The following is a 13,037-nucleotide window of genomic DNA, read 5'->3' as shown; positions in this document are numbered from 1 at the left end:
GGGTAAGACATAAACGTAAAGGGGATTGAGTGATCAATGGAATTGATCAGTAAGTCAATCTTTGGCTCAGATTTGTCTTTGTTTACACTTCAGCACTGCTGAGCATTCGCTAACCAGCCACCTTAGGAACCCTCTGAAAGCTGGACTCACGTGAGTCATTGATCAAAATAAGATTATCCTAAAAGCTGTTGATATTTCAGTTGTTAGCTATTCCAAACACTAAAAGTGATTGCGGTTTGCTAGTTTTTACTAAAATAAAACACATTAAATAAAATCTTATAGTTACAGGGTAGTAGCCATCCTATAGCTATTCTATTCATTTTTATTTCTGGAGCTTTTTTGATTTGTCTTTACCAATTGTCTCTGGTAAATGATATTGTAAGACTTTGGAAATATGAGCAATGTACTCATCTGCAAAAAAAAAATGTACTGATCCAAAATTCAAATATAATTTAATATACACGTTTGTGTAGCTTATTATTGCAAAGATATTTTTGCTATTTGCAAGTAAATATTCAATAGAGGTTTACCGTTTTACAATTTTACAACATATAATGTGAGAGTAAAGATAACTGTATATTATTGCTATTAATGGAGGAAGTGAGGGACCCTTTAATCAGTGGGACTAAATGTAAGCGATTTTTTTTATATATTTGCATCATTTACCAACTGTGAACAGTTTGTTCAAACTTTCACAATATTTTTCAAATATATACACAACAGCTTAAAACATACAATTGTCTACATTTTGAGGCAATCAATCAGCTGATGGAAAGCTGACTTTACACTTCTGAAACAAATTGTAGGTTTTACTTTTGACCGCACCAGGCTAGGGGTGGTTTAAGTTTTTATAGTTGGTGTTTAGGCAGGCACTGCAGAGAGGGGGGATGGGGGGCTGGGGGTGCTTGAGCACCTGCCCCTTTTGCTCCTTGCCCCCAAGTGCCCTTTTGGTAAATTTTGTTTGTATTATTATTTTCTAAGCCCTCTTCTGACACATAAAAATAAAGTGGAGTAGACTTGCTACTTGTCAGATGACGGAAAACATTGAAGTATCGTTTCTGCTTCAGCTCGGAGTCGCGGTTTAAGCAGAGAGGAAATGAAATACAACAGACACTGACAGGCCTCTGCGTCTGCCTTTCTCTGAAGAACTACGGAGCGGGAGGAGACAGCCAGGTGAGGAAAAACTGTTCTTATCTATCAATTCAGTATTTTTATCATACAAACATTAGGCTGTTGTTGTTGTTGTGCTATTAGCTTGCTGCTAGCTAGCGACTTTGCTAGCAACGCAAGATAACTAAAAAGCTTCTTCCCTATATCGTTAATAATAACAGTCATTCTTCAGTATTGCTTATGCAATAGGAGCACATTGCCCATCCAAAACCGATCATCTCCATAATGAATATATGTCTTCTAATTTACTTTGCTGCATAATGTACATTGCATTTATTCTAGCGTTAGGTAAATGTATCTTGAAGGAGAATAACACTTAAATAAAAGTCCAACAAGGATATTCATTTAGAATTAAAAAATAACTCACCCTGAATTACCATGATATATATAATGAATGTAATAAAAGTGTGTCATTAATGAAGGGGAAAAAACTCAATCCAGACTTTAAGTTTAGGGTCTGGTTCGCAGAGTATGAAGTTATATATATATTTTTTCCCAATTATTCAATAAAAAAAAAAGCTAACCTCAGTTAAGTAAAATAAAATTGTAATCAAAACTTTTGGAATTGTAATAATTTATTTTTAAAAAACAAAATGTTTTGTTTAAATAACTTTTTTTAATTAAATAACTAATTTTTGTCTCGTGAACTTAAAAAGTTATTTGCCAAACACAAACTTTTATTTGCACATATCAGAAATATTTTGTTGTGATTTTGGGCCCTGCCCACAGTGTCATGTGAGAAAAAAGTTTAAGCAAAACTCAGTAGGCTTTTCTCATGGTGACATGCATTAACAATTCAATTTTTGCTTTTTTTTTTTTTTTTTTCTGCAGTTCCACCTTAAAGTTTGATGCAGCTCTGCTTTCCTGAGTGGATCACCTTTATCTCCACTGCAGCAAACAGGAAGCTCTTTTTTATAGATCGCAGTCCACAAAAATGTTGCATTGTGCCCTTGTTTACATTTTTAATAGTTTAATTCTGTAAAGACAAAATATGTCTGGTGCTCTAGCTCTGATTTACATATCTTGCTAAATTGCGGGTTTGAATACGGCAATACTTTCTTATAACAAAATAGACCTGCAGAAAGAAATTACTAATAAAATATCTTACATATGCATAGTTGTATGCTTTATATAGAGATTTTCCTTAGCTTTTATTGTACATCTCACAATTTTGTTATTTATCATTGTTTATTAAACTCTTAAAGCTGTGTGGCTTTGTTAATATTCTGTCCTTGAATGCGGTTAGATGTGCCCCCTTTTTTGGGGGGGAGAACCTGCCCCTTTAGTGGTCTCTGCACGGCCCTGTGTTTAGGTATTGTTGATAATGTCTTCCAATGGCACACAATCACCTAATGAGATTTTTAAATTTCATAACTCAAAAACACTGAAAATTGCTGGATGACTGCCCTAGCGTCCATACCACCAGCAACAAACAAAGTTTTTATTTAGGAAGTTTTACCAGGGAAACCCTGGATTGCATCCCATGATTAAAGATCATACTTTGATATATTGTCTGCAGACAGAAAAATTACAATTTTAAAGTGATACACAGTCTACATCAAGTTTTTTGTTTTTGTTTTATTGGATTCTCTTAAAGGTACTTTCCTGCTGCTACAAGTCTTCCTAAAAATATGGTCAGTCATGACATTGAACCCTTACTATTTTTATTTTTTTTTGCATGATTGTCCTTGGCATTCATGTCACCTCTAAATGTGTGGAGACTGATATGACAATCATGTGAACATATCCAGGGTATTAGAGTTAAGCTGGCTTGTTAGGCACCATATTGATAAATGTTTCATTTGACATTGGCCATATCTGAGGATCAAGAAGTGAGTCAGTTAAGTAGCCAAAGGCTGACACTGAATAATGATTTAAACAGAGATAAATACAATATGTAATCACAAAAGTATTTTAACAGTTGTTGTCTAAACACAAGATTTTTTTAAAATTAAGTTTAAAAACTTATTTACAACTTCATCTTTCATTAAGCATTATATTGTACAATGGAGGGCTGGGTGATATGGAACTGTGTAAATTTCAAAATGTATTTTACAGTAAAATCGACATTGTAAATTTAGCATAAATTTCTGTCTTCACAAGAAAAAAAAAATACTTCACTTCGAAAGAGATACCAGATTTTTTAGGCATAAGACAAATTATGAAGACAATTTGCAATTGAAAAATAGATGCACAAAAAGAGACCAGTTTTGTTTAATCAGTGCGCATTACTTACATTTTCCCATATAATTAAAACAATTTCATGTTACAGTTAATATCTAATTAACTAGCTATTACATAGAAACTTAATAGCTGATATCAAGATTCAGGAAACTAATCACTTATCTCTGGGCTTGATATATGTTACTTCTGAAGCATCTGTGAATGATGTATTTTATAAAAAAAAAAAAAAAGATATATGCTTAATGGAACTTTTCAACAGCCCCTCACAAAGCTACGCTTTACTCCAATTAGCCTGAATCCATATGTGTGGTGATTAAGTCGAAGGATTTAGTGAAAAGCGGCGGTTTGATCTAGACTTCCCCTGTTAACTGGAATAATTGATATTATCAGATTCTGGTGATTAATGGGCTTATGAACTTGTATCAGGGCTAAGTAGCTTTTGTTGCATGTGAAGAAGTCAAATTATTTGAAGTATGTCCTTGGAGTCGAACTGTTTGCAAAGTAAAGAAGGAAAAAGAGATGGAAAAAACATTAAATAAGCTTATCTTTTTTCTATCTTAAATACTGACTTAAACTGTCAAAAATTGCTTTGTTTTTTGACATTTTGATTTTGTATTTTTAAGTCATGCTTAAAAAAACTTTGGTAGTTTACATCTTTCCAACTATAGAGATTGGAATTTTCCCAATATGTGAATAATCCAGCAGAAGCATTTTCTTCAAATGAATTTCAACATGCGCAAACTGTTTTTTTTTTTTTTTGTAAAAACCTAATTTAATGTCTCATTTACAACATTCTATATTTTGATACCGAAAAATTAAAAATAAGTCATCATGCATTTTATGATGACTGTATGTGAGACTTTACGGTTCCTAAATGTGTTGTGTTCATGTTCTACATTTTGGATAGTGATTGCACAGCTTTGTATTCATCATGTAGGACCTGCTGATCCATTTACTTTATTGATTTTTTAAAAATAATGTTTGTTATTGATGGGAATATGGGGCAGTATAGAAATCCTCGATCAACATGCATTTAAAAGTTCTTTGGAAACAGCAATCAACCTTAAACTGCATCCATAATGTTTATATATTCATAGTATAGTAGTCTAGTACACACATAAACACTCAAATTAAAGGTACTGGCTGAAGAGTGAACAAGTTAAAAGAGCTACCAAAATTGATCAAACATAAATTACACTGCACCATTGTGAATGGTGCTGTATGAGGTTGCATGTGATGAGTTTTTCTTCATGTATTATTATGTATTACACTTTCTAATTTAAGCAAATTCACAAATGTCACTGGTCTTTTTGCTGACAAGACAGACTTTTTACCTGCTATAATGTTACAGTTACACAGGTTTTTAAGTAAGCCAAAGGACCAGTTAAATACCATGCTAAGTGTAACACTGTTTCCTTTTCCTTTTTTTCTTGACTATTGTTGATGCTAACGTAAAGCTGGAGTTTGGATTCTTTGGTTTTTGTTTGGCACTTTTATTTATGTTTGTGAACATTATTATACATTAACATTTATATTTGGTATTGCTGTTGATTTGCAGCAACAAGGTCCTGGGTTAAAATCCCTGCCAGGGATCTCTTTGCATGGAGTTTGCATGTTCTCTGGGTTCTTTCTGGGTACTCCAGCTTCCTCCCACAGTCCAAATACATGACTGTTAGGTTAATTGGTCTCTCTAAATTGTCCTTAGTTATGATTGTGAATGTTTATGGTTGTTTGTCCTGTTTGTCTCTGTGCTGGACTTTTGACCTGTCCAAGGCATAATCCACCTCTCGCTCGTTGACCGCTGGAAATTGGCATCAGCATAACACATGGATAAGTGTGTTAGATGATGGATGGATGATTATTAAGATTAGAATATAAAATAGAAACCATAATGAGAAAAAAAATGACCCATGTGCTGTGAAATAACACCAACTTTTTCACTTCATTTAAATGTTGCTGTCTTGATTAAGTCTTCACATAAAACTAGATCTTAAGACTTTGTCTGCATGCCTGCCTCACATCATTTTTAATACTGATTGATGGAGCGTTTTTCAACCCTTCCAACCCAAAGTGCGGCTGTGGTTTGCTGTTTTTTTTTTTTTTGTCTGCCTTTGGTTTCTTCTCTGGTAAGCCTGCATTGCTTTCTTTGTGTCTCTCTGCAGACAGTGAGCTGATATCATCCTTTGAAAAGGTAATGATCCCACTGTGTTGAGATTGTGCATGTGTGTTGCACAGTGTAATGGTCTGGCTTTTTACTGCCTGCCGCATACTAATCTTGCAGCTGAAGGAATGAGATGACACCTGCAGGGGGATGTGTATGAGAGGCAGCCTCACATGAAAGAATGGCCATTAAAAATGATCAAAGAAATTACTGCAGTTGGCTGCACAACTCTGCTCTCACGGTTGGCTAGGTGTACATCCCCCTGCCCTACAATGTATATGCTCTGACATACATAAACACTCATGGATGCATGGACTTTGTCTAATTTGCTTTTGCCTTTGATGGATATTCTTAAATGATCCTTTGTGGAAATGTCCTGTAACGTAGTTGCCTAAGGCTCCTCAAAGTTTATACACCCACACTTTCAGGTACAAAATCAAATACATTTGAAATGATGGTCTCTTTGACATAACTCCACACATTACCATAAATGCTATTTCCAACTGGACTTTTTAAAGACATTTCTTAGCAGCCTTTTTGTTATAAAGAAATAGCCACATCATATATTTTTTTATTACAATCTGTCATTTTAGAGTCATATTACTCTTTAGGTTGCATTTAAGAAAATTAAACCCTTTGAAACATCTACAGCAGAACCACTATTGAGGTTTTGGGCAAATGCTGGGAGACTTGCTGGTTAACTTGACCAAGCTGTATATAGATACTCAGCTTTGCCTTTATAATGTTAACATTCATCATGAATGTACAACAGTTGCGATAATGTGAATTTCCATTTTTCTCTGACTTTAGAGTGGTGTCTACCATGCATAGGGAATCTGAATTTCCTTCTTAGGCTAACTTAATTTTCTCTCCAAGGTATTTGATTATTAGGCATAACTGTTGATTTCCTGGACCCTATGGAATTCAGGCCTATGTAGAACGCCATCTCTTTGGTATATACAGCATTTATTGAGACTTGCGTAATTTGCTCAAAGTTGCTGTAAAGTTCATGGAGTTTCCAATGAAGACTCACAGAATGTTGTCGACCTTGTACACCCTGAGGCATTCCAGGATTAACATGTGCAAAGTTTTGTCTAAATCAACATTTCTGTTAACCTTCAGCTAATGTTTGGCTTCTCTAATGCTTTTTGGTGCCTCTGCCATATTCAGGATGAACCCTTACCACTGCTCTTATGCAGTGCTAAATACTGGTAGAGAAAAGTCAGCCATTTGATCCAGTGGCCAAGGCTCATGTACGGTCCTGGTGCTGTCCACGTCTTCATTCCTCAGACTCTGGTATGTCTCTGGTAGTTTATTTTTGCATCCATTTCTGTCACCAGGGATTGGTAACCAATCCTAGATTGTGCCCTGGACCCACTTCCTATAACATTAATGCTGTGCCTCTAGAATGATGTTTTATCAAAGTGGGACCCACGTTGGTATTTCCCATTTTCTTTCATTCAGGCCTTCCTTTTCTGTTTGTCAGTGGTCCGTTTTACATACGTGTGGTTGAATGGGTTGGTTGGGAATTTCACTGGTGTTTCATGTGTCTGGGGGTGAGAAATATCATCCATTAGATAGTATCCACTTGTGATGTATGATGTATGCACAGAAAGTCGATCCAATGTTTATTCATGACTTTCAAGGCAATGCCTTTACAAAGCTCTTGGATTTTCTTTTAACGAAGAAAACTACATGAGATTGAGACTTCAGTTTTAAGGCATGCAGACCTTCCTGCAGCTTTGATTTCCTTGTCTCTTTCACTTTTATGCTCTGGCATATACTCTCTCTTATCTCTTGCCCACATCTTTTTCTTTTATAATATATTTTAAATTTTCCCTGTTTTTGTCAAAAGAAATCTGTCTGACCCTTAGAAAAAGCAGCAGCTATTCCTTCTGATTTTACTAGAATGTCTTCTCGTCTTGCTTCTGCACATAGCTAAAAACTTGAATATGAATTTAGATAATTCATGTGATTATACATGACAATCGCAAACACATTTTCAGTGTGCATAATCATATATTAATCCTCCCCGAGTCTTAAGAGATACTTTTTTACTCATAGCACAGTCTGGTGGGGTCACACTGCGTGTGCTTTTACGTACCAGAGTGACGGGACACCCCGCTTCCCCATTGTCCGACTGTGAGATTTGCTGCGCTCTACCTGAGCATCACAGTAAGACTGTGGAAAGGTTAAATAATTGCAACAGTGTCAACTTTTACTTGCTTATCGCAACCTTTACTGAAATTTTAACTGCCAAAACTTTAAACAAAACATTGTTTTTAATTTGACTCCAAAGTATTATTTGCTGTCTGAAAAACACAAATCTGTAACGCAATTCGGAAAATGGGACGTGCTACGCCAAAAACAGAAACAAGTCATGAGAACATAAACAGAGAAAAACCATAAATTTACGAGAAAATACAGATTTTTATTTTCATTTTTCCGAAGTATACTAGTCAAACTAATGAAGAACACACGTATTATTGGTTTCGGTCTGTATGATGACAGTTCGAACGGAACACATGGCTAAATTGCATTGCCATTGCAAATAACCCCACACTAGTAATGGGCTGCTGGAAAAGGAGACCTGGTCTGCTCACCTATAGACCAGATGCTGCTCACCTATCAAGTTTGTTGCTCGTCTGATCAAGATTAGTTAGAGATATACACACCTTCCAGTGACATTAGTGGGTCTGGCTTGACTCACATAGTGGACTTAGTCAGGATCAGTACATGGAGATGGCCTCCAAAATATGAAAGTGATTTATTACATGGGCAGAACTTGACCATAAACCAAAGAACAGAATGTACAAGAAATTTGTTGAATCCAAAGGTAGAAATAAGAAAAACGTGTTTAACCATTTGACAAAAAATAACTGCAAAATTACTAGGTAATAGTGATGGAGGAGGAGATGGAAACAAGCAAGTGTGATATTTAAAGGCAAACATCAACAATTGACAAGAAAATCAAACGGCTTCTGGAGAGACTTTGGTCCCTGTCCACAAAATGTTTTATTTGACAGGTTGGCTTGTATTGTTTGTTTGTTTTTCTGCACATTTGTGCTTATATTTAGTTGTGAGATTCAAATGGTGACAGTTGCTGCTTCTGAAGAGGTGCAAGTTTGAATTAAATCAGTAATTGTTCAATCAGGAAATGTGAAACTGTTGATTTAGTTTTGAATATTCAATGTGAACTATAGACAAGACATTTATCTCGCTTTGTGTCTAAGATTACAGTGTAGCATACGTTAGGATTTTGAATTTAGCATTTATCGTATGTCACTAATAACCATGCACTCTTGCCCTGAGTAATACATACACTAACCTCATATAAGAAAAAAATGCAAATGCAGGAATGGCTGCAAATGCCAGGGAGAACTATGCAGAAAAGAGGGAGAGGGCAGGTGAATGAAGGGGAAAGAGACAGGAGCCGGCATATCTAACTGATTGTTGTGCTGTCAAATTGATTTGCATGACAAAGGCTGCTCTAATTGCAACACTTTTCTGCAACATACTGATAATACAAAGCAGGACGACTGAAAGAGAGAAAGGAGGTTTTATTAAGACGGATTTCCTGGGTGCTTTTTTTGAGATTCACCACCATCTTCTGTTTTCAGAAGGGTTACTTTCAGTGAAGTGTGTCTTTAGACATCCTCTGCCTGCTATGACATATTTGTCATAATTGCTCCAGCAACCTTTGTCAGAAGTTATTGTTTGAAAATATACAAATATGGACACTGATGCAGTTTATTGACGCCAATATTTAGCAGTGCTTTTTTTAGTCATGGTACATACTTGAATTGGATGTAAAACAAAGACCAAACTGCAATGTCTTAACTTAGTTGCTACATTTGCCCCAGAAAACCATCAACAACTTAAAGTGGGGGATTATGCAAAGTCGACTTTGAGATCATGTTAGAACGTTATTCCGTCATTAAACATATACCTGGAGTGTTGCTTAGAATGTTGCAATAGTTTTTTATGATTGTCGCATCCTAAAATTGCAGATTTTAGGGCGTGTCACCTTTTTCAAAAAGTTTCAGTCAAAGTTGCTAATTTTTTAAGCTTTGTTTTTGCCATAACATAAAAAAAGTTCAAATTGCTGTTAGGCATGGACCGGTAGGAAGTTATGACCATATTATAACCTCCGGTAAAAATATAACAGTATCAAGCTCTCAATAATTACTGTGCATAATCTCTGTGCTCATTTATACGGACTCTTTTTGGTACATAACATAATTAAGCTATATTGATAAAGTTTACATCTAAAAGGACAATTGTGTTTCCACTGCTTTAATATCTAAGATAAATCAGGTTATACTGGGTGACAATGGGTGTCTTTTTTTATTGCTGTAATATCACATTAGGAGTTTCTATTGTGTTTTAAATTCCACAACGGTGTTTTGACATACAGCAAATTATACATATAAATCTTAGGTGCACAGAAAAACTAGAAATCATGGATAAATGAAATGCGCATTCAACTAAAGAGTTACTCATGTAAAGCTATGGAGGCACTTTGTGCTTTTGCCATTCACTTAAAATGAATCAAACACATAAGCAACATTTCCAAAACACTCAAGCAGACAATCTGTGACCGACATAATATATAAAAATATAAAAGACATACGTCAACATTTATTTTGTTTTACATGTGAAAAACTGACTCCAGTCAGGAATCTTGTGGCATAGCACAATATTTAGCTCTGAAAGTGACTTAACTCATACACAACCACGTGATACAGTATTCAATAGATTGTTCCTACTACATAGTTTTGAAAATAACAGGATAGAGTGCAAGGCTGCACAGTGGCGCAGTTGGTAGAGCTGTTGCCTTGCAGCAAGAAGGTTCTGGGTTCAATTCCCGTCCCCGGTCTTTCTGCATGGAGTTTGCATGTTCTCCCTGTGCATGCGTGGGTTTTCTCCGGGTACTCCGGCTTCCTCCCACAGTCCAAAAACATGACTGTCAGGTTAATTGGCCTCTCCAAATTGCCCCTAGGTGTGAGTGTGTGTGTGCATGGTTGTGTGTCCTGTGTGTCTCTGTGTTGCCCTGCGACAGACTGGCAACCTGTCTGGGGTGTACCCCGCCTCTCGCCCGAAACGTTAGCTGGAGATAGGCACCAGCAACCCTCCCGACCCCATTAAGGGACAAGGGTGCAAGAAAATGGATGGATGGATGGAAGGATAGAGTGCTTGCAGATTATAAAGCCCCGATTTAGAACAACAAGGTCTCCAATAATGAGGGAAGAAGTTTTTAATTGTCATCATTCAAAAATGTTATTTGACACATTGACTGACTTTGGAAAAAATCTAGGAACTAATTTTCAGTATGTTGTAGTGCATTATTAAGTTTGTACTAAGAAGAAAAGCTGATCCACTTCCTGGCAATTTTCTGCCTTCATAATCACTTAACACATTTTTTTTTATGTTAAAAATGACAAGTTATAATACAGAAATAATATGTTCACAAGTGTTAAATTAACTCTTAACACCTTTGTTCTCAATTTTTGTCAGAGCTTTATGACCCACAAAGCTCTGACAATAATGTGCAAGTATGCAAAAAATAAACCACAAGCACACATTTTAAAGTAATTTGATTTCTGGACACCTACAAACCCTCCTAAGATTTCACAACCTATAGGGTCACAAGACTAACTTTGGCAACTACCGAAATAATCTATACTGACCAACAATAATCAGTTGTTGGTCAGTGACCAACAACAATAATAATTCTTTAAGAGCTATACAGCTTCAGAGAAGTGATCTTGATAATTAGACAAAGGCATATCTTTAGAAACCAGTTTTTGATCTACAAAATGTCTGGTGAAAAACACTAGTGTATGTTTTAAAGACATGCACTAATGGGTACTGAGTTTTATTTTCTTCAGAGCTGACTTTTCTATCCTACGTAGTTTGTAATGGGATGGGTAATATAGTAGGTGTGTATGACAAACAAAGTGGAACATTAAAGTAAAAATCTGTGCATGCTAAAAAGATTTTTACTTTTGTCTGTTTTTTTCCCATTCTTTTTATTGACATTATCTGATTCTCATTCCTTATTATGAACCTGCTATTTTTAGACTGTCATCTTTTATATTAGTTATCTCACTCTTCTTTATGTTAAACTTCTTTTCAGATAAAGCAGTTCCAGTGATGGTTGAGGACGTCTGGACTAAGTTGTAAGTTGTATCTATAAAGAGCCAGGTAAGAACTGATTTCACTTTAAAAGCCAACACATTGTCTTGAATAAAACGCTTTGTTCCATATTTCTTTGAGTTTTCTTTTATAATGGAATATTTTATTAAAGTCTGAGATAAAAAAAAAATCTTTGTTTTGAAAAGTCCGTTTAAATGGTGCTTCATATCATTAACCGTGCTTCTTTTTCAGTGGAAAAACGAGTTTGACTATAAGAACAACAAAAAAACAACAACAAAATAATACTTGTATAAGTTTTGAACATATATTGTAAAAATCATAATTTGCATTGTAGTTAATCTAAGCCCAGAACTTTCACAGTTATGGTGTAACCACTGTAAATTACATGAGTGATATTTTTTCTACGTTTACATAAAAGGCACATGCTTCATCTTTCAGATTACCAATGCGTAATAAGAAAATCATATACATGCATCATATGACATATTACATGCATCAGCAATTAGGTTTAATAAGTCTAGTTAATTTTCAGTGTAGCATAGTTGCTTCCGCAGATCCACAGTCGTGAACATTTAAGTTTAGTCATTTTCAAGGACTTATAACTTAAAACAGTATCCTTTACCAAGATGAAGATGAGCAATTTTGCCTATTTCTATTCTCTTAATAGTTTCTTTCTCCTGAGCTTTCCCCACCAAATGTTGCTTTTTCAGCATGATTTTAACCTCACAGGTTTTCTCTGGACAGTGCAATAAATTTTGAGTTACATTTTGTTCCTACAGTTTCCCACTCACAGGTTCATGGTGTTTCAGATGGACTTCAGCATTGTTATACAAGTGTGGCATGCGAGACAGGAAACATCGTGCCTGAGTACTGTAGCTGTCTGACGTGTTGAGCTCAGGAGAGTAGCTTGGCAGCTGTAGTGCATCAGGTCAATGCTAGCAGAACAGGCAAGAAGCAGGGCAGTAATAGGATTTGACCAAGTAAAATCTGCATATTTCTATAAGACCACACACATAAAAGGATAAAGTGAAACCAGAGGAGGAAAAAGTGAAGGAAAGGAGAGGCCGTTCGATGAAAATAAAAATAGAAATGGACTAAATAAGTTGGCTTCCTGATATTAAACAAACTTAACTATTCAAGTTTTGGGGTTCATAGAGGCAAACTATAACATTTGATTTTTTTTCTTCAACTTAGAGTTTGTGACCTTTTTATTGAATATCTAATGGATTATCCACCATACTCACATTTTTGAAACATGATATTTTCTATTTCTGTGTAATCAATGACATCGTGCACAGCACAGCAACTCAGTAGATGTTGTGTTCATGTTGTGTAATCAGAGGCATGCATTCATAAAATCTTA

The 13,037-nt window shown here is 35.5% G+C and overlaps 1 long non-coding RNA gene across 5 annotated transcripts in view; it reads left to right on the top strand.

The window, feature by feature from the left end:
- LOC145551099 (uncharacterized) overlaps positions 1–13,037 on the top strand; it is a 134,548-nt gene that overhangs the window by 20,082 nt on the left and 101,429 nt on the right. For 3 of the 5 annotated variants that reach the window (XR_014086901.1, XR_014086899.1, XR_014086900.1), the window contains exon 2: positions 11,655–11,722. This is a non-coding gene — a long non-coding RNA (uncharacterized LOC145551099). Of the gene's footprint in view, positions 1–5,516; positions 5,546–11,654; positions 11,723–13,037 lie in introns of all 5 variants that reach the window. The other 2 variants (XR_014086902.1, XR_014086898.1) reach the window with 1 other exon arrangement.

The sequence above is a fragment of the Poecilia reticulata genome, chromosome 3 (genome assembly GCF_904066995.2).
Source record: "Poecilia reticulata chromosome 3, P_reticulata-male-v2, whole genome shotgun sequence".
NCBI lineage: Eukaryota > Metazoa > Chordata > Actinopteri > Cyprinodontiformes > Poeciliidae > Poecilia > Poecilia reticulata.
The sequence above is the reverse complement of the archived record's forward strand: the minus strand, read 5'-3'. Positions and strand labels throughout refer to the sequence as shown.